Source organism: Pongo abelii, chromosome 21 (genome assembly GCF_028885655.2).
Source record: "Pongo abelii isolate AG06213 chromosome 21, NHGRI_mPonAbe1-v2.0_pri, whole genome shotgun sequence".
NCBI classification, from domain to species: Eukaryota; Metazoa; Chordata; class Mammalia; order Primates; family Hominidae; genus Pongo; species Pongo abelii.
Window position 1 is genome coordinate 53,490,167 of NC_072006.2, and position 20,444 is coordinate 53,510,610.

Below are 20,444 nucleotides of genomic sequence, written 5' to 3' on the forward strand. Positions count from 1 at the left end.
TTCAGATCGTCACAAACATTTCACTAAATGTCTCCCCTTGCAATTCCTTTGGTAAATCTGATGTAAGATGGATATACAGATACAAAGGAGCACTCCTGTGCCTCGCTGTTATAAAGCAATAGCCATTCTAAAATATATTCACTCAATAGTCTACAAAAACTTATTAAGCATCTATTACATGTGAACCCATAAATGGCAGATTGCACATTCTTAAATGCTGGAAAGGATCTGTGTGTTAAACTCTTCCTCAAAGACACAAGCCGACATCTTTAAGCAATCACGTGTAAATCTATTATTCTGTTCTCTTTAGTTTGTTGACAGTCTCCACTCCAAGAGAAACTTGGTCAATTAAAAAACATCAAGGAATAAACCACTTTTTCTACAATATAAAGTCCTTTTCAATAGCCTTTAAATACACCTATTAATACCCACATCATTCCTTATACCAGTTATTTCTTTTCTTTTTTTTTTTATTGAGACGGAGTCTCGCTCTGTCGACCAGGCTGGAGTGCAGTGGCACGATCTCGGCTCACTGCAAGCTCCGCCAGCCGGGTTCACGCCATTCTCCTGCCTCAGCCTCTCCAAGTAGCTGGGACTACAGGCGCCCGCCACCACGCTCGGCTAATTTTTTTTTGTATTTTTAGACACGGTTTCACCGTGGTCTCGATCGTGATCTGCCCGCTTCAGCCTCCCAAAGTGCTGGGATTACAAGCATTAGCCACCACGCCCGGCCTATACCAGTTATTTCTAAGATTCTTTTCTGACACATCTTTCTTGTTGCAATATGGTTGAATGTTTTCTGAAAGTAAATTCACTCTCCACCATTACTTCTCCCTCCCAGCCCCCCAAAATAGTAATTCATTGACTCCAAACATTATCCAAATACCTGCAGGCAGGCCAGACGCTAGTACAGAAGCATGTCAATCACTATCGTCTTATATGATCATTTCCAAAATGACCGCTTTAAGGTCAATGTCAAGCAAATAATGTTCAATAGCAGGCCTATATATACTAAATCACCCAATAATAAAACGTTTTTTAAAAGAAATATGACCAAACTACTTTAAAAAAAAAAAAAAAAAAAAAAAGAAGAAACAAATCACTATGTACCTGATGCTCAAGACAAAGAGGAGATTAGCCCTGAGGAGGCACACTCACTTGAAAGACAATAAAATTAACCAAAAATAATGCCTGGAAACAACCCAGGCTGTTCAGGATCTTTGCACCTGCAATACAAGTGAGACTGAATGTGGTCCCTGTCTCACACTTGGCCCAATGCCATTGGCAATGGAGGACTTTCTTTCCACACAAATGTAACAGTTGGGAGGTCAGATGGTCTGCTTAAAGAAACACTTCCTAAAACAGATTTTCATTATTAATTTTCATCCTAGAAAACCCATCACACCATGCTAAAGTGAAAAACAATTTACCTCTATAGCCTAAAAAACTATAAGCCTTATTTTCTTTTCTAGTTTTAAAACTTTATCAAGTTTCTGTCTCTCCTTCTCTAGGAGACATTCTCAAAAATAACAAAATTCAAGCACATATATTTATAAAGTTTTTAATCTAAACTTATACAAACATAGAAAATTTTTAACGCAATAAAAATGAATACCTGTTCATGATCTGCTGGAGACTTTTAAAAGTAGTACTGTGTGACATTTTCTTGACTATGAAGGGGCTTGGTTCAACATAATGGTTAACAGGCTTTTCCTTTCAGAAAAGGGAAACTGTAATCTGTAACCATGTGCCATCTACCTAGAAACACAACTGCATTCACCACCATCTTCATGCAAAACAGACCAGTGCCAAGACTCAGTTTCTAAGAAACCACCCTTGCTGCTAAGTAGCAACCAACGATGTTAAATCAGATCAAACTTCTGAGTTGTAGCTTTCAATTCCACTCCCAGATCTTGGCAACCCACTCCCCTGTGCCTCAGCTTCCCAAAACTTTATAATAGGATATTCGACAAAGCCTCACTTGTAGCAATCACAGAGTCAACACACTAAAGGAATCCTGAGGCATGATAATACATTTTTTTTTTTTTGAGATGGAGTCTCGCTCTGTTGCCCAGGCGAGAGTGCAGTGGAACAATCTCGGCTCACTGCAAGCTCTGCCTCCCGGGTTCACGCCATTCTCCTGCCTCCCCCTCCCAAGTAGCTGGGACTCCAGGTGCCCGCCACCACGCCCGACTAATTTTTTTTTTGTATTTTTAGTAAAGACGGGGTTTCACCGTGTTAGCCAGGAGGGTCTCGATCTCCTGACCTTGTGATCCGCCCACCTTGGCCTCCCAAAGTGCTGGGATTACAGGCATGAGCCACCGTGCCCAGCCGATAATACAATTCTTAAAAAAGAAAAGCATTAGGCCGGGCACGGTGGCTCATGCCTGTAATCCCAACACTTTGGGAGGCCAAGGTGGGTGGATCACCTCATGTCAGGAGTTCGAGACCAGCCTGACCAACACGGTGAAACCCCGTCTCTACTAAAAATACAAAATTAGCCAGGTGTGGTGGCACATGCCTGTAACCCCAGCTACTTGGGAGGCTGAGGCAGGAGAACTGCTTGAACCCAGGAGGCCAAGGTGAGCCAACATGGCGCCATTGCACTCCAGCCTGGGCAACGAGAGCGAAACTCCGTTTCAGGAAAAAAAAAAAAAAAAAAAAAAGAAAGAAAAGAAAAGTATTATACAAATCCAGTGTGGCGAGTTTAAAACCATTCACTGAGCTTTGTACAACTTCGATAATTTCCTTATGCTTCCATTTCCTCATTCTCAAAATGGGTTGTCTACCAATTACTACCTCAGAGATATGGTACAGCAATGTGCTTTCAACTTTTAGAGGGAAAGTGTTAAAAGCAGGAAGCAGTATTAATCCACATAGTGTATTTTGCATTGCCCTGACAAAAGACCAGAAAATCTTGAACACTCTTAGAAAACTCCTTTTTTATCTGAATGTTCACAAGCTGCTAGTGGTAAACGAAGCTTGATTCATAACCCTATCTCACAATAGAAAACAATGCTAAATTCATTCTACGAGTTTGAAAATCATGTTTAACATAAACAATCTGAGAAATCAAAGGGTTTTTTAAAAAAAGCAAACCACAAAAGATACTATGACCAAGAAGCTTATTGAGCCAGTCATGTTTAATGACAGCTTCAGTCATCAATTCTCATGTCTCTATATTTAAAGAACATAGGCTTTACATTCTTGCCAATAACTTTTCCTGTACTTACTTTCTAATTAAATCAAGAGTAAAGATGAAATTCAAACTGCATAAAATTTATTTTGTTTCTCTAATATTACAGCCAGAAGTAAAAATCATTCTCCACACAACTCATTAAAGAGTTCAAAAGTACCACTGATTATCAACAGGTCAGAAATTATAAAGCCAAATTATATGCACCTTTTTTAAAAAGAGGGCGTTCCAAGAACAATGTTGTTTTTGTTCAGTTCTGAGAGGTTAAGTGGTTAATAAACTCTGGAAAATAAAAAATAATAATAATTTAGTAGGGTAGGTCTTTTTTCTGAAACTGAAGACATACTGCTCAAGTTTTTGGGGAAACCTATAATTTACGAGTAGGGAAGACTGAAGGCATGTCATGGTTTGAGGCAGCACGCAGTAGAGTCTTCAAAAGACACAAGCGGCCAGACGTGGTGGCTCATGGCCTGTAATCCCAACGCTTTGGGAGGCCGAGGCGGGCGGATCACCTGAGACCAGGAGTTCGAGACCAGCCTGGCCAACATGATGAAACCCCATCTCTACTAAAAATACAAAAATTAGGCTGGGCATGGTGGCTCATGCCTGTAATCCCAGCACTTTGGGAGGCCGAGGTGGGAAATTACGAGATTAAGAGATTAAGACTGCCGGGCATGGTGGCTCACGCCTGTAATCCCAGCACTTTGGGAGGCCGAGGCGGGTGGATCACAAGGTCAGGAGATCGAGACCATTCTGGCTAACATGGTGAAACCCCGTCTCTACTAAATGTACAAAAAATTAGCCAGGCGTGATGGTGGGTGCCTGTAGTCCCAGCTACTTGGGAGGCTGAGGCAGGAGAATGGTGTAAACCCGGGAGACGGAGCTTGCAGTGAGCAGAGATCGCACCACTGCACTCCAGCCTGGGTAACAGAGACTTCGTCTCAAAAAAAAAAAAAAAGAGATTGAGACCATCCTGGCCAACATGGGGAAAACGCATCTCTACTAAAAATACAAAAATAAGCTGGGTGTGATGGCACACCTGTAGTCCCAGCTACTTGGCAGGCTGAAGCAGGAGAATCGCTTGAACCTGGGAGGCGGAGGTTGCAGTGACTCAGGATCGCGCCACTGCACTCCAGCCTGGCAAAAGAGCGAGACTCTGTCTCAAAATAAATAAATAATACAAAAATTAGCCAGGCATGGTGGCGCAGGCCTGTAATCCCAGCTACTTGGGAGGCTGCGGCACAAAAATGGCTTGAATGCGGGAGGCAGAGGTTGCAGTGAGCCAAGATCGCACCACTGCACTCCAGCCTGGGCCACAGAGTGAGACTCTTTCGGGGGAAAAAAAAAAAAAAAAAAAAAAAGACACGATTGCCTGGAAGCTGGGTGAAGAATATTTTGCAGAGACACATTTATAAGAGACAGCAGAACTTTCCTTCTCCAGTCCCAATTATTTCCTGATGAGAGTAATGTGAATATCTCATAATGTTTAGGTTTTGTCTGTTCGGGTTTTTTTTGAGATGGAGTCTCACTCTGTCCCCCAGGATGGAGTGCAGTGGTGTGATGTCGGCTCCCTGCCACCTCCGCCTCCCGGGTTCAAGCAATTCTCCTGCCTCAGACTCCTGAGTAGCTGGGGTTACAGGTGCCTGCTACCATGCCCGGCTAATTTTTTTTTTTTTTTTTTTTTAGTAGAAGTGGCGGGGTTTTGCCAAGTTGGCCAGGCTGGTCTCGAACACCTGACCTCAGGTGATCCACCCACCTCAGCCTCCAAAAGTGCTGGGATTACAGGCATGAGCCACCACACCCAGCCTCATAATGCTTTTTAAAAGGAACTGTACATTACATATTGTCCAATCACATAAGACTGATTTTCAAACCTGTGTTTTCTTTCCCTTTATACCTACCACTTTATTCATAAATGTCGTTGGCATATGCTTGGTGACCCAAATACAATTTCATGGAAAATTTTACCAAAAGGCACTGGGTACATAAATAGTGGCATATTAAATTGCAGAATATGAAAAAAGCACATTATCTCTAATAAGTCCAAATCATAATCATTTTTAGAAGTGAACTTTACATGACAGAATTCGAGTTTAATTCTCAAATTCTGCAGTCTGATTTATCTAGAGGTCCCTCAACTTAAATGGTAGTCGTCAGTAGTAACACAGAATTTCTTAACTTGAGATGCTTTTATACATTCTTACAAAGTGTTTTTGCTTGTTTCAGTTTCTCACTGCTACTATGGCTTAACAGGCAATAAAAAATTGCTGTTCACTGTCTAATTGATTCCAGAAATAAATCATGAGCTCTAGTTTATTTTTTGCTATTTTAACAGCTCAGGTTCTTTTCGTAGATAGTATATTATACTAACAACTTTCCAGTCTAGAGCCCAGTTGTTCTAATATCTCAGCTATTCAAAGACTGGCATGAATGGGAATTGAAAAAGTCCTCTGAGCAGCCCAAATACCTAAGACCTTCTAACATAGCCCATGCCTTTTACCAACAGGGGCCTCACCCAAGCCAAGCTTTTCTATGTTGAACAATTATTGTAAGTTTGGGTGTCTAGTTTTTGTTTTGTTTCCAAATCCCCTATCCCCTATTCTGAGAAGCAGGGTGTCTAGTTTTTTGTTTGTTTGTTTGTTTGTTGAGACAGAGTCTCACTCTGTTGCCCAGGCTGGAGTGCAATGGCATGATCTCCGCTCACTGCAACCTCCGCCTCCCGGGTTCAAGCGATTCTCCTGCCTCAGCCTCCCGAGTAGCTGGGATTACAGGTGCGTGCCACCATGCCTGGCTAATTTTTTGTATTTTTAGTAGAGATGGGGGTCTCACCGTGTCAGCCAGGCTGGTCTCGATCTCCTGACCTCGTGATCCGCCCACCTCAGCCTCCCAAAGTGCTGGGATTACAGGCGTGAGCCACCATACCTGGCCCAGCGTCTCTAGTTTTCTAGCCCAAAGCAGAAGTAAAAAATAAAGGCCAGGTGTGATGGCTCATGCTTGTAACCCCAGCACTTTGGGAGGCCAAGGCAGGTGGATCGCTTGAGCTCAGGTGTTTGAGACCACGCTGGGCAACATGGCGAGACCCTGTCTCTATTAAAATAAAATTTAAAAATTTAAGGGTCGGGCGCGTTGACTCACGCCGATAATCCCAGCACTTTGGGAGGCCGAGGCTGGCAGATCCCGAAGTCAGGAGATCGAGACCATCCTGGCTAACGCGGTGAAACCCCGTCTCTACTAAAAATACAAAATAATTAGCCAGGCATGGTGGCGGGCACCTGTAGTCTCAGCTACTCGGGAGGCTGACGCAGGAGACTGGCATGAATCCAGGAGGCGGAGCTTGCAGTGAGCCGAGATCACGCCACTGCACTCCAGCCTAGACGACAGAGTGAGACTCCGTCTCAAAAACAAAAAAAAAATTTAAAACACACACACAAAAAGCTAAATATAAGAACAGAAAAAGGAGCTGTTAGAGTCAGACATAAAGACGATGCTAAAAAATAACCATCTTCAACTTAGCAAAGAAAGAAGAAAGAGAGAGAGGAGAAATACAGCAGTCATTTGGATCTCAAATACTTTTACACAGTGACAGCTGAGATTCATACAAACATTCACATATTGGCCAGGTGTGGTGGCTCATGCTTGTAATCCCAACACTTTGAGAGGCCAACACAGAACTGCTTGAGCCCAGGAGTTCAAGGCCAGCCTAGGAAACAGAGGGAGACCCCATCTTTACAAAAAATTTTAAAACTAGCTAGGCATGATGGCATGCACCTGTAGTCTCAGCTACTTGAAAGGCTGAGATGGGAGGACTGCTTGAGACCAGAAGATTGAGGCTGCAGTGAGCCCTGAGCGCATCACTGCACCCCAGCCTAGGCAATGAAGTGAGACTCCATCTCAAAAAACCAACAAAAATTCACATTTCCATATGCAAATCTATTTTTTGAAATCCTCCAATTTCAAAAGATAATCCAAAGCCATCATGATCATTATCAATATATCTATATAGTGCACACTTACCACTGCAATTTTCCCGTTAAGAATGCATATTAAGCCGGGCACAGTGGCTCACGCCTGTAATCCCAGCACTTTGGGAGGCCAAGGTGGGTTGATCACCTGAAGTCAGGAGTTCGAGGCTAGGCTGGCCAACATGGTGAAATCCCATCTCTACTAAAAATACAAAAATTAGGCTGGCACGGTGACTCACGCCTGTAATCCCAACACTTTGGGAGGCCAAGGCAGGTGGATCACCTGAGATCAGGAGTTCAAGACCAGCCTGGCTAACATGGTGAAACACTGTCTCTACTAAAAATAAAAAAAATTAGTCTGGCATGGTGGCGCATGCCTGTAATCCCAGCTACTTGGGAGGCTGAGGCTGAACAATCACTTGAACCCGGAAGGCAGAGGTTGCAGTGAATTGAGATTGGGTCACTGCACTCCAGCCTGGGTAACAGAGCGAGACTCTGCCTCAAAAATAAAATAAAATAAAAATATAAAAATTACCCAGGCATGGCCAGGCGCAGGGGCTCACGCTTGTAATCCCAGCACTTTGGGAGGCCAAGGCGAGTGGATCACAAGGTCAGGAGATCAAAACCATCCTGGCTAACACAGTGAAACACCGTGTCCACTAAAAAAATAAAAAATAAAAAAAAAATAACCGGGCATAGTGGTGGGCACCTGTAGTCCCAGCTACTCCAGAGGCTGAGGCAGGAGAATGGCATGAACCCGGGAGGCAGAGCTTGCAGTGAATCGAGATCACGCCACTGCACTCCAGCCTGGGCGACAGAGCAAGACTCCGTCTCAAGAAAACAAACAAACAAACAAAAAAAATTAGCCAGGCATGGTGGTATGCGCCTGTAATCTCAGCTTCTCGGAAGGCTGAAGTGGGAAAATTGCTTGAACCTGGGAGGTGGAGGTTGCAATGAGCCGAGATCACGCCACTGCACTCCAGCCTGGGCGACAAGAGCAAAACTGCATCTCAAAAAAAAAAAAAAAAAAAAGAAGATAAAAAGTAGCAAATTATAGAAAGTCCCTCATGCAAAAGAAAGCTTATTTCACTTTTATTCTTTTTTATGTTTGGTGCTTGAATAAATTCTCAACTAAAAGGAAAATTACTATATAGAAGTAGTCACTTGCTAAACATTACAGGTTGCAAAGGTTTACTCAATGACAAACCAAAAGGAAACTTATTTGCCTAACTATATTTGACTGTCATCTAGGTAAAGGGTCATGGAGTTTTCATGAGCAGGTTGGTTCAATTGTGCAACAAGGAAAATAAGCTTCCAAGCATAATTAGACTTATTACATATAAATTGTTCTTTCTGACAGAGGAAAGGACTGCCCAGCATTCTGCATAAAATCACAATGGCTTCAGCAGACAATAGCGCTATTTGTATCGGGGTGGAATCTGCAAGGGTAGAAAATTCATGCCTCAGTTAATTGTAATCTATAGAAGGCATGGACTTCAAAACAGCAAAGATAGGAGAGAATCAGACAAGATCTAGTTAGATCCTAAAGCTCATCTCTGAAGGGAGCTAATATAGTAACAATGTAAGCAGCATTATCTCCTCACTTCATCCCAAGGGGTATTTCCAACACCTATTAGTGATTAGTGAGACATGCTATGTCATTACAGACTACAGGGTAGCCTCAGTTGAGGTTAAACACAAAATGGAACTTCAGACACCATCTCACTAAAAGCTCACATCCAAAGGCAGATTTAATTTCATTGATCCAGCCTTTCAAGACTAGCCATAAGAGAAGACTACTGCCCAGGTGGAATACCAAAGAAGCTTCTAATTCAGATCACCATTTCAAACAAAAGTAAAACAAAATTGTTCAGGAAGCAGTTCAATTCCAAACAGGAAGCTGCATTAAATACTCTCAACAGTATTAGCCACAAAAGGGATGTTAGAAAGGGCTAGGAAGCAAAGAGGACAACCAGCACCTATCCTATAAAGTTAATTGGAAGCTTAGTTAACTCATTTCCACTAAAGCAGAATGTTAGAATTCAGAAGAAATGAATTTTTTTTTAGCAACAACCTGGACTATAGTTCTTTTTCTTTTTTTTTTTTCTGGATACAGAGTCTTGCTCTGTTGCCCAGGCTGGAGTGCAGTGGCACGATGTCAGGTCACTGCAACCCCCGCCTCCCGGGTTCAAGCCATTCTCCTGCCTCAGCCCCCCGGGTAGCTGGGATTACAGGCACGCACCACCACACCCAGCTAATTTTTGTATTTTTAGTAGAGATGGGGTTTCACCATCTTGGCCAGGCTGGTCTCGAACTCCTGACCTCAGGTGATGCACCTGCCTTGGCCTCCCAAAGTGATGGAATTACAGGCGTGGGCCACCGTGCCAGCAATTTTTAACAAACTTGATGACACATGATAGCAGTAATTTAGGAGCTGGCCTCCTTTAACACAAGGGTTAATAAGGCAGCCCCTCCCCACACACAAACCTGTGGATCAGCTTTAAGTTTTAGCTTAATTTGACATAACAAATAAAAGTAAACTGGAAAGCTATTTCAAGGGTCTATTTAAAAGACTATTACTTAACCAGACTTTCTTTCAAATTGATCTAAGGTTCTAATGAGCAAAATTCATCCTAGCTGCTGTGGTGGGGAGAGTCAGGGGAGGGCCACCAGTGACAAGCAGAATCAATTATCCTAAACAAAAAGCACCTAAGCATAATTTAGAGACAAAGCATGGTTCAGTGGAAAGAGCACTGACTTTGGAGCCAGACCAGCCTGTGCTCTAGAACTAATACTTGGTGCCTCAGGACTCTAAGCCAGTTATCTGGCCTCTGGGAAGTGCATCAGTATCCTCAGCAATTATTATGAACTTTACGCTGCAAAGATGTTTGTGAGTATTAGAAATACAACATAAAGGGTCTAAGAAACCCTTTTCTTTGGTTCAAGGAAAGAGCTAAATGAACTGCAACTTTTATATTATTAGGTAAATTCAACCTGACCTTTTAATTCCTTTTCTGCATAAAATAAGTTTCACCCTGTAATTCTAACCTGGCACATGGCAACAGCTCAACAGCAGCAATTATTATTATCCAGCAAATTCACTAAACCTGTCCTTACACATAAACATCTATAAAACTTACAGCGACACTCTACTTGTAAAAAAATTTTAAATAGGATCAGAGAATATGCTGACTAAAACCAACCCACTCACTGAGCAACCAGTTCTGTAGCTACATCAAGTACAGGGGCAAGGCCGGGCACAGTGGCTCAAGCCTGTAATCCTAGCACTTTGTGAGGCTGAGGCGGGCAGACTGCCTGAGCTCAGGAGTTCGAGACCAGCCTAGACAACATGGCAAAACCCCATCTCTACTAAAAATACAAAAAATTAGCCAGGCGTGGTGATGCTCAATTGTAGTCTCAGCTACTCGGGAGGCTAAGGCAGGAGAATTGCTTGAACTCAGGAGGTGGAGGCTACAGTGAGCCCAGATCACACCTCTGCATTCTAGCCTGTGCAACAGAGCAAGACTGTCTCCAAAAAAAAAAAAAAAAAAAAAAAAAGCAGAGGCAATCTAATGAAGGTTTAACCCTCAGCAATCATTTTCATTCACGGGAAAAGACCCCAATGTATTTAAATAGATTTTCTTAGCCTTTATTGTCTGGGAGACATGACACAAAATTTCTACCATAATAAAATGGCCAGTTTTGCTTCCATTACTGTTATAAACCCACATAGTCATCACACTTCTTTCCCAAATTAGATTCCAGATTAAACAGATGCCAGATGGGTTACAGATTTGATATTTAGAAGACTAATTTTTAATCGAAAGCAAACACTTTCTCAAATAGATTTTTCCACTTTTGCTTCCAGTAAATATACTTTGAGGGAGCTCCCTGAGTCTACTTCTTTAACAAATAAACATATGTAATCCCAGAAAATATACAGCAATTAACAGCCTGCAGAAATTTTTCTCTACTTCCATTTATCTGGTGACATAAATCACTGTTACATCAACCTTATTCACTAGTATGGGAATGTAAACACTTAAAAAACAAATTAAGCTATTTGCAGTAATTCCCATTTTACCACTTTAAAAATATTACTTTTCTCTGCAGTAAGGTTTTCTAGTTCAGAGCATTAAGCTGTCAACAAGACAGATATCCAAGCCCATCCAACCCGTGGCATTTGATAAGATCAACACAGCTATATATTTATAATCCTATTATCTCCTTAGCAGGTGAGAACAATGGATTTGGCCAACATTATTCAAGCTTCATAACACTGTATGGTAAAATGTTCATGATAAAGAGCAGATGGTATGCCAGGCGCAGTGGCTCAGGCCTGTAATCCCAGCACTTCGGGAGGCCGAGGCGGGTGGATCACAAGGTCAGGAGATCGAGACCATCCTAGTTAACATGGTGAAACCCCGTCTCTACTAAAAACACAAAAAAATTAGCCGGGCGTGGTGGCGGGCACCTGGAGTCCCAGCTACTCGGGAGGCTGAGGCAGGAGAATGGCATGAACCCAGGAGGTAGAGCTTGCAGTGAGCTGAGATCGCACCACTGCACTCCAGCCTGGGCAACAGAGCCAGACTCCGTCTCAAAAAAAAAAAAAAAAAAAACTAGATGGTATTCAGCACCACGAAACAGGGAGGCAAAAATAGAAAGTAGATGGTATCTAAAGAGATGTATAATAAAACTTCATAAACTTTATTATATGTTTGAAATTTTTCATAATAAAATGGTGGGGGTAAATAACCATAGCAACTAACATGTCCTCTCATAGTTCAACCGATAACTGGCAATTTATATTTTTTGGAACAGCACAAATGGTATACAGCCTTGACTGGTGAAGTTTTATTTAAAGAAAAGCTCATGTAGAAAGTTACACGAGAAGCATTTCAACCACAAATGTCTCCATCACCAGAAGTCAATGTAAAATAACCTGTTATAGGTCTAGTGTGAAATAAATCTGTCATAAAATTCTCTAAACATTTTTGAAAGCTCTAAAATCCCATTCTAAGAGAAAAGCAACTCCAAAGCTCTTATTTGAGAGGGGAGGAATTTATATTTCCTCAAATTGAACAATTCTGTGTCACTGGGTATGACAACAAATATGATGATCCAATTTAGAGGCTCATGAAAACAAGGCCTCTGCCTATAATCCCAGCTACTAAGGAGGCTCAGGTGGGAGGATCACTTGAGCTCAGGAGTTCAAGACCAGCCTGGGCAACAAACTCTGGAATTGGCTTGTGGAATCCCACGAAAAGATACCTTTTTCATGAAAGTTCCATCTTTATACTGAATTACACTCTTACTCAATCCAGTAAAAAGGCTCAAAGAAAGTTGCCCCACAAACTGAGACTACCTTGTGGTATTGGGGAGAGAGACTGGATGAAGCAGCATCCATTTTGGTAACACCCAGAATGATATTAACGATCTGGACTTTAGAATGGGGGTGGAGGAGAGTTCCATGAGTCATGGCCATTTCTAAACTTAAAATACAGTAAATCCTCTCTTAACTAAGGGATAGGTTCTTGGAAACTGAGACTTCTGACTAACACACACTAATTGATACAAACAAGAGTTAGGTTCTAGGGCATATTTCTCATCAGAAAAATATCACCAAACTTTTAAATAAAGACCAAACACTTCAAATATTAAACACTGAAATAAATGTGAAGTATACATGCCTTTTTTTTTTTTTTGAGAAGTACTTTCGCTCTTGTTGCCCCGGCTGGAGTGCAATGGCACGATAATCGCTCACTGCAACCTCCGCTTCCCAGGTTCAAGCAACTCTTCTGCCTCAGCCTCCTGAGTAGCTGGGATTATAGGTGCCCACCACCAAGCCCGGCTAATTTTTTGTATTTTTAGTAGAGACAGGGTTTCATCATGGTGGCCAGGCTGGTCTCCAACTCCTGATCTCAGGTGATCTGCCCGCCTCGCCCTCCAAAAGTGCTGGGATTACAGGCGTGGGGTTGCAGTAAGCCGAGATTGCACCATTGCACTGCAGCCTGGGCGACAAGAGCGAAACTCCATCTCAAAAAAAAAAAAAAAAAAATTTTACCACTTATTCCAGTTCAGGGTTGGGGTGGCTGGAGCCTATCTCAGCAGCTCAGGGTGCAAGGCCGGAACCAGCCCTGGACAGGACATCCACTGCAGAAAGCACTCACACATACACACACTGCTCCACACTCCAGTGAACCTCACGTGCACAGCTTTGGGATGTGGGAGGAAATCAAGAGTACCCAGAGAAAACCCACGCAGGGATAGGGAGAACGTGTAAACTCCACAGACAGTTTTTTTTCTCATCAACATTATCTTGAAACAACATTATTCAAGGACCTGCTGTAATCTGTATATACATGGGCTTTCTGGCTGAAACATAAAAGAGAGCAACTTATTCTCAAGAAACTATATTTACGGTAACAATTCTCAATGTTTAAAAGTTTTACGTTAAGCTTAATGGGAAGCACTACACATTTTTAAAAATGTGTTGTGTCCTTTTCCCCGATACTAAATTGGTGTTTCTTTCCTAAATCAATTTTAAGAGGTGTATTTTTCCCCATCTTCCAGGTAGTCATAACTAAAACATAACATGTAACATTTCCATTGTGCCTGATCAAGCTCAAAAGTAAACCTACAAAACTCAAATAACAGACCTAAAAGCTGAAAACTATTCACGACTAGAAATTTGAAAGTTATGCAACAAAGACATTTATAATATTTATAATATTCCTGTCAACTTCCATTTTAAGAGAGATCTTTTAGACACAAGAAAGAAAAACGTGAACACTTAAGCTGTGATTTCAAACTATTCACAAAAATTAAGGTTTCATTCATATCTGCTAAATTTGTTATTTGGAAATAGAGCAGATGGGGGCTCTTTGGAAAATAATTCTATGATAGAAGATTATCTTTTGCTTAATTCTTAACTTAAGGTAACAGCAGTATCTTTACACAACTACTGTAAAGAAACTTTTTAAGTTTTCATTATGAATTATTAACTGTAGTTTAACTTTGACACAAAGTTATCTCTATTAAAGTGGGTTAAAAGGCAGGTCTCTGCCAAAACAGGACTGAGGAAATCTATATTTGTTTGCTTTTCAATTATAGTCATTAATAGCTCAAGAATTTTTGCTTTTGTACACAATAAAGCAGCAAGGTTGTATTTTGATTTTGAGGAGCTGAAGGCATTGGATTAAGAGTTAATTTTCTTCTTCTTTTCTGCTGTACAGAAATCATGTAAAAACAGAGAAGGGAAGCCCAACAAACAAAAATGAGAACTATTATTCTACTAAAAGTAAATTTTGTGACATTAATCTGGGGCAATCTGGTAAAAGTCAAAATCGCTAATGTTGTGACACAATGTTTAAGATTTGTTTCAAAATAATCTAATTTGTGTGGGGGGATACAACATGAAACAAAACCGACCTTGGCTATGAGTTAATAATTGTCAAAGCTAAGTGAGTGACTAACACATGGGGTTCTCCATACTATTCGAGTTTCGCATGTTTTCCAGAATAAAAAGTTTTTAAAAATGGTATTTAAAATACCATTTCCCTATTGCAATATGCCATTGTGATATGGCAGTAATAGACATGCTTTATACTGCTTGTATAGTTGTTTGCTTATGTGTTTTTTTGTTTTTGTTTTTTTTTTTTTTGGAGACAGTCTCTCTCTGTAGCCCAGGCAACCTCCACCTCCCGGGTTCAAGCGATTCTCCTGCCTCAGCCTCAGGAGTAGCTGGGACTGCAGGCGCCCGCCACCACACCCGGCTCAAGAGATAGTCTCCATCTCCTGACCTCGTGATCCATCCGCCTCGGCCTCCCAAAAGTGCTGGGATTACAGGTGTGAGCCACCGCACCTAACCTGCTTATGGAGGCCTAGGAGGGTGGATCACGAGGTTAGGAGTTCGAGACCAGTCTGGCCAACATGGCAAAACCCCGTCTCTACGAAAACCACAAAAATTAACACGGCGCGGTGGCGGGCGTCTGTAATCCCAGCTACTCGGGAGGCTGAGACAGGAGTATCGCTTGAACCAGGGTGGCAGAGGTTGAAATGAGCCGAAATCGCGCCACTGCACTCCAGCCTGGGTGACAGCGTGAGACTCTCAAAAAAAAAAAAAAAAAAATTCAAACAAACATTTTAAATTAGAAACAATGGTAAGACTGTCAGAAAATTCTAGGAAAATGTCAAAAACAAGGAGGCCACTTTGCCGCATGTGTGTTAAGAGATGGGTATAAATCAAAATAGTTTCAGTTCACTAAGGAAATTTAATGCCTAAAACAATCCTAAGATACAGGAGGATCACTCAGGTAAACACACACTCCTTACTCATATAAAATTGAACACCCATAAGTTGCATTTCCTTAGAGTACACCTATAAAACTAAGTACAGAATTTTTAAAAACCCAGTATGTTTTAATAAAGTTGCTGTTCTAAAAATCCCACCTGTCACCAGGATAACCGAAACTGCTCCCTCTACACTCCAACTGTATTTTTAGTTTTTACCTCAACAAGTAGCAATGTAATTTACATTTGTTAAGCACAGATTCCTGAAAGGCCAAAATCAACCGGGAACCTGATTTAACTCCACCACGCTCTTAACAATGAAAGCTACAAGCAGAAGAGAAGTGTGACCTTAAAAACTTCCACACAGCCGAAGAACAGTGGCAGAACAAACTGAAGCACGTATCTTCGCGAACAGAAGAAAACTTCCACACAAGCAATACTGCAACACGGAGGCGGGGCAAGGGCTTAAAAGGAAAGTCAGCCAACAGGGAGGGGGGAATATAAGCAAAGCTTCCGTGAAAAAAAACTTATCGAGGTGTAGAGCAAGACAAGACAAATTTTTCCATCTCCGTACACCCCCCTTCAGAGCCCGACACACAGCAAGTGCTCCAGATAGGTTTGCTCAACTCAAGGGAAGCTTCTGCCAGCAACTTTCCCAGAAATGGAATGACAACAAGAAGCTGGATGATGGCGGGGCGGGGGGAAATGGACAGGTTGCTCATCCTGCGGGAGATGGTGAATATCCTGCGGTTGCCTAAGCGTAGATGGAAAGAAATAGCATCCATCGTTTACAGACTGTCAACTACAGTGTCTCAATTAAGCGTACGCCCCTTTCAGATGTTAACAACTCAAAACAATGCCCTGGCTCTGGACACGGGCACGCGGAACGCTGTAGCCTCTAAGAAACTCAAACGGATAGGTAAGTCAACTTCTATCCACTCTGCCCATTAAATTATACCTTCATATCACGCTAATAAATTATGCAGACGGTTTATTGGGACACGCTGTGGGTCTGGCACTCTGATAAGCGCTTTACACGCCCCATTTCACTGAACCCTAACAGCCTTAAGAGGCAGGGACGGTATTAGCAGCCCCTCTTCCAACCAAGACACAAAGAGTTTTTAAGTGTCTTGCCTAATGGGGCAGAGCCGGGTTTGGCACCCGTTTTGGACACCTGGGCCGTGCTCTTAACCACTAAGCTACAGACCTGGGCCGGCGACATTGAGAGGCTCCAGCCCTCGGGGACCTGAAGCGGGGACGCCCCCCTCCCCGCGCCCCAGCCCCGGGAATAACTTCGGCATCCCCGCGCGCGCCATGCAGGACGAGGAAAGGCGGCCCCGGCACCTGTTTGCGGCACCGGCGAGGGCTGGAGGGGATGGGGGCGCCCGGGGCCAGGCCTCAAGGCGCCCTGAGGCGGGAGGACGCAAAAGGACCCGCCTCCTCCGGGAAGGCCCCGCGGGCTAGAGAGAGGCCCGGGGGAAGGCGGAGGGGCGCGCGGGCTCGCCGAGGCCTAGGCCCCACCCGCCGCCCACCTCACCACCGCGGCGGCGCCCGCGAGGGCCCGGCCAGGCCAGGCCCGTCCCGGCCGCCCTCACCTGGCTGCTGCCCCGAGCTCGTCCCCCGGCCGGCGGTCCTGGGCGGTGGCGGCGAGGAGGGGAAGGAGGAAGGAAAAAGGGAGAGGAAGAAGGGACGAAGAGAGGGAAGAGGCGGAGTGGCAGTGGAGGAGGCGGGCGCCGCCGGGCCGGGGGGGGGGGGGCGGCGGTCAAAGGAAGCGGCAGCCGAGAGAGACGCGGCGGCCGCCGGCGCAAACCCTGAAGAGCCGCTCCGGCGCCCGCAGCCCGGCAGGAAGTGACGGGGGAGGGGCAGGCGCCCGCCCCCGGCCCCCGCCCGCCTCCAGGCCCGGCCCCGGCCCCGGCCCCACCCCCACCCACGGTCCGAACCACAAGTACCGGCTGGCGCTGCGGCGGAGCCTGCGCTCGCAAGGCACGCCGGGAGCCCAGCGGGTGGGGCGCCCTGGCCGCCGCGGCCCGCCCTGGGCCCCGGGGCCTGCCGGGAGTCGTAGTTCTGGTGGGAGTTTCGCGCTGCCTGCTGGACTCGAAGCGGGTCTGGGAGAACCCAGCCTACCTTCTTTCCTCCTCCACTTCCTTTTTTCCTTCCTTCTCTCGCTCCTTCCTCTTGTCCTGCCTCTGGCCCTGCTTTCTCTCCTTCCTGCAGTTGTTTCTTCCTCCATCTGTAAATGTTCATTAAATGCTTGCCGTATGCAAGGCGTTGCTCCAACAGCCAAGAATGTAGTGGTGAACAGACAAAAATCCCTGCCCTCGTGGAGCTTACATTCTTGTGTGAGTAAAATACACAATAAATAAAATTAGAAAATTTTATAGTGAGATAAAAGACGATGGCCCGGGCGCGGTGGCTCACGCCTGTAATCCCAGCGCTTGAGGACGCCGAGGCGGGCGGATCACTAGGTCAAGAGATGGAGACCATCCTGGCTACCACGGTGAAACCCAGTCTCTACTGAAAATAGCCGGGCGTGGTGGCGGGCGCCTGTAGTTAAACAGCTACTCGGGAGGCTGAGGCAGGAGAATCGCTTGAACCCGGGAGGCGGAGATTGCAGTGAGCCGAGATCGCGCCACTGCACTTCAGCCTTGGCGACAGAGCGATACTGGTCTCAAAAATAAAAATAAAAAAAGAAGTGCCGGATTACTATTTATTTCACCCAGATCTAGATAAACTAAGTGGTTTTTAGCAGCCGTATTGTATGCGAGGTTGGAGGTAGGGTGGCCAGTAAAGAATCGGCCAGGCTTGGTGGCTCACACCTGTAATCCCAGCACTTTGGAGGCCGAGGTGGGCGGATCACCTGAGGTCAGGAGTTCGAGACCAGCCTGACTAACATGGTGAAACCCCGTCTCTACTAGCCGGGTGCAGTGGTGGGCGCCTGTAATCACAGCAACTTGGGAGGCTGAGGCAGGGGAATCTCTTGAACCCGGGAGACGGAGGTTGCAGTGAGCCGAGATCACGCCATTGCACTCCAACCTGGGCAACAGTGAGACTCTGTCTCAAAAAAAAAAAGAATCTTGAACTTCTGAGATCACACTCAGTGAAAATTATGCTCGCGTTGTGAGAGGTCCAGGAAACTGAATGAGTGAAGGAACTGCAGGTGCACAGAACTTCTCTCTCCTGCTCACTCTGGGACTGCTTCCCCAGTATTTAAAAATAATTCTCTCTCTCTTAAATATCTCTCAATCTAACAATTGCTCAATCTCTCTTGCCAAGGGAATATAAATTCAAAATATGAGCTGCTGTGTCTGAAGCGCCCCTCCAAACGAGGCTTTGGAGCCTTACCCAAACCTGGGAGGACAATTTTCTCTAGACAAGGCCTCCTTACATTGCTTCTTGTGAAGTGCAATGACACTGAATTTCAGAACACCAAAAATAGTCAAAGGACTTTCACCGTTCCTTTAGTGCCCATCCAAGACAGTAGTAAGCAACATTCAGATATTGTCCAGCCCTCTGCTAAAAGTGATCTTTCTTTTCTTTCTAACTTCCAAGCAGTGTGGATCCCATACCTCCCTGGGTAAACGAGCAGATGCAGAGAGGTCTCCCTAAACCCAAAGCTGCACACAATCAGACAATCTCGTCAAAGGTGATTTTGCTATCACCCATAGGGACAAAAGTGGTGGGTCTGTGACTTCCAGTCTCAATTTTCTTCCCTCTTCCCTCCTTCCACATCTTTTTTTTTTCCTTGAGACAGAGTCTCGCTCTGTCACCTAACTAGAGCGCAGTGGCATGAGCACAGCTAACTGCAGCCTCAACCTCCTGAGCTCAAGAAATCCTCCTACCTCAGCCTCCTGAGTAGCTGAGACCACAGGCATGCGCCAGCACTCCCGGCTAATTTTTTAATTTTTTATAGTGACAGAGTTTTACTAAGTTGCCCAGGGTCTTACTAAGTTACTAAGTTGACCAGGCTGGTCTCAAACTTCTAGGCTAAAGCAATCCTCTTGCCTCGATCTTCCAAAGTACTGGGGGGATTATTCCAGGTGTGGGCCACCGTACCTGACCAGGAGTAGGTCACCTAGATTTGTTTTCTTCTGTTTGTACCTAGGAACTATCAGTCAAGTTCTCTTCCAAGGTCCTGAAGACCTCTTGACTCTTGCTAAGTAATTAAGGAATTATTTTTCTTTATCTTGATAAAAAGATGGAAGCTGTGTGTTCTTGGTTCACAAGAAACTGTGAGCATTAAGTATGTTACGATAAATTCTGTGTGTTCCTTCTCACAAGATAAATTATATGCATTTGTACTAAGGAATGGGAACATGCAAAACTCATAAAAGCCCTGTGAGATGTTGAATTTTTTTTTTTTTTTTTTTTTTTTTTTTTTTTTTGAGACAGAGTCTAACTCTGTTGCCCAAGCTGAAGTGCAATGGCGTGATCTCGGCTCTCTGATGCAAAGCTCATAAAAGCCCTGTGAGACATTGATTTTTATTTTTAATTATTATTTTTTTTTTTGAGACAGAGTCTCACTCAGTCACCCAGGCTAGAGTGCAGTAGCGTGATCTCGGCTCAATGCAACCTCCACCTCCCGGGCTCAAGCAATTCTCCTGCCTCAGCCTCCCGAGTAGCTGAGACTACAGGCACGTGCCATCATGCCCTGTAATTTTTGTGTTTTTAGTACAGACGGGGCTTTGCCATGTTGGCCAGGCTGGTCTTGAACTCCTGACCTCAGGTGATCCACCCGCCTCAGCCTCCCAAGGTGCTGGGATTACAAGTGTGAATGTTAGCCTCTGATGAATTATCTCTGTTCCACTCTCATAGCCTCTTAGTAGAACTTTGCACCCTTATAATTTTTAATTATCTGTTGAGTATATCTATTAGGCTAGAACTAAGTGATCAACTTCCATGACAGCAGAGACTCAGCCTGTCTTAGTAGTCATGATGGTCCCTGGCCCCTAATACAGTGCCGGGGACACAATAGGTACATGATAAATTTCCATAGA

At 44.2% G+C, this 20,444-nt stretch overlaps 1 protein-coding gene across 10 annotated transcripts in view; it reads right to left on the bottom strand.

The window, feature by feature from the left end:
• Nucleotides 1-17,442, bottom strand: part of STAU1 (staufen double-stranded RNA binding protein 1) — a 74,881-nt gene extending 57,439 nt beyond the window's left edge. For 2 of the 10 annotated variants that reach the window (NM_001133137.1, XM_063720438.1), the window contains 1 exon segment: nucleotides 17,046-17,280. The gene's annotated coding sequence lies outside the window, so the exon portion shown is untranslated. 10 annotated transcript variants of the gene reach the window in all.
• Nucleotides 17,443-20,444: the final 3,002 nt, after the last annotated feature.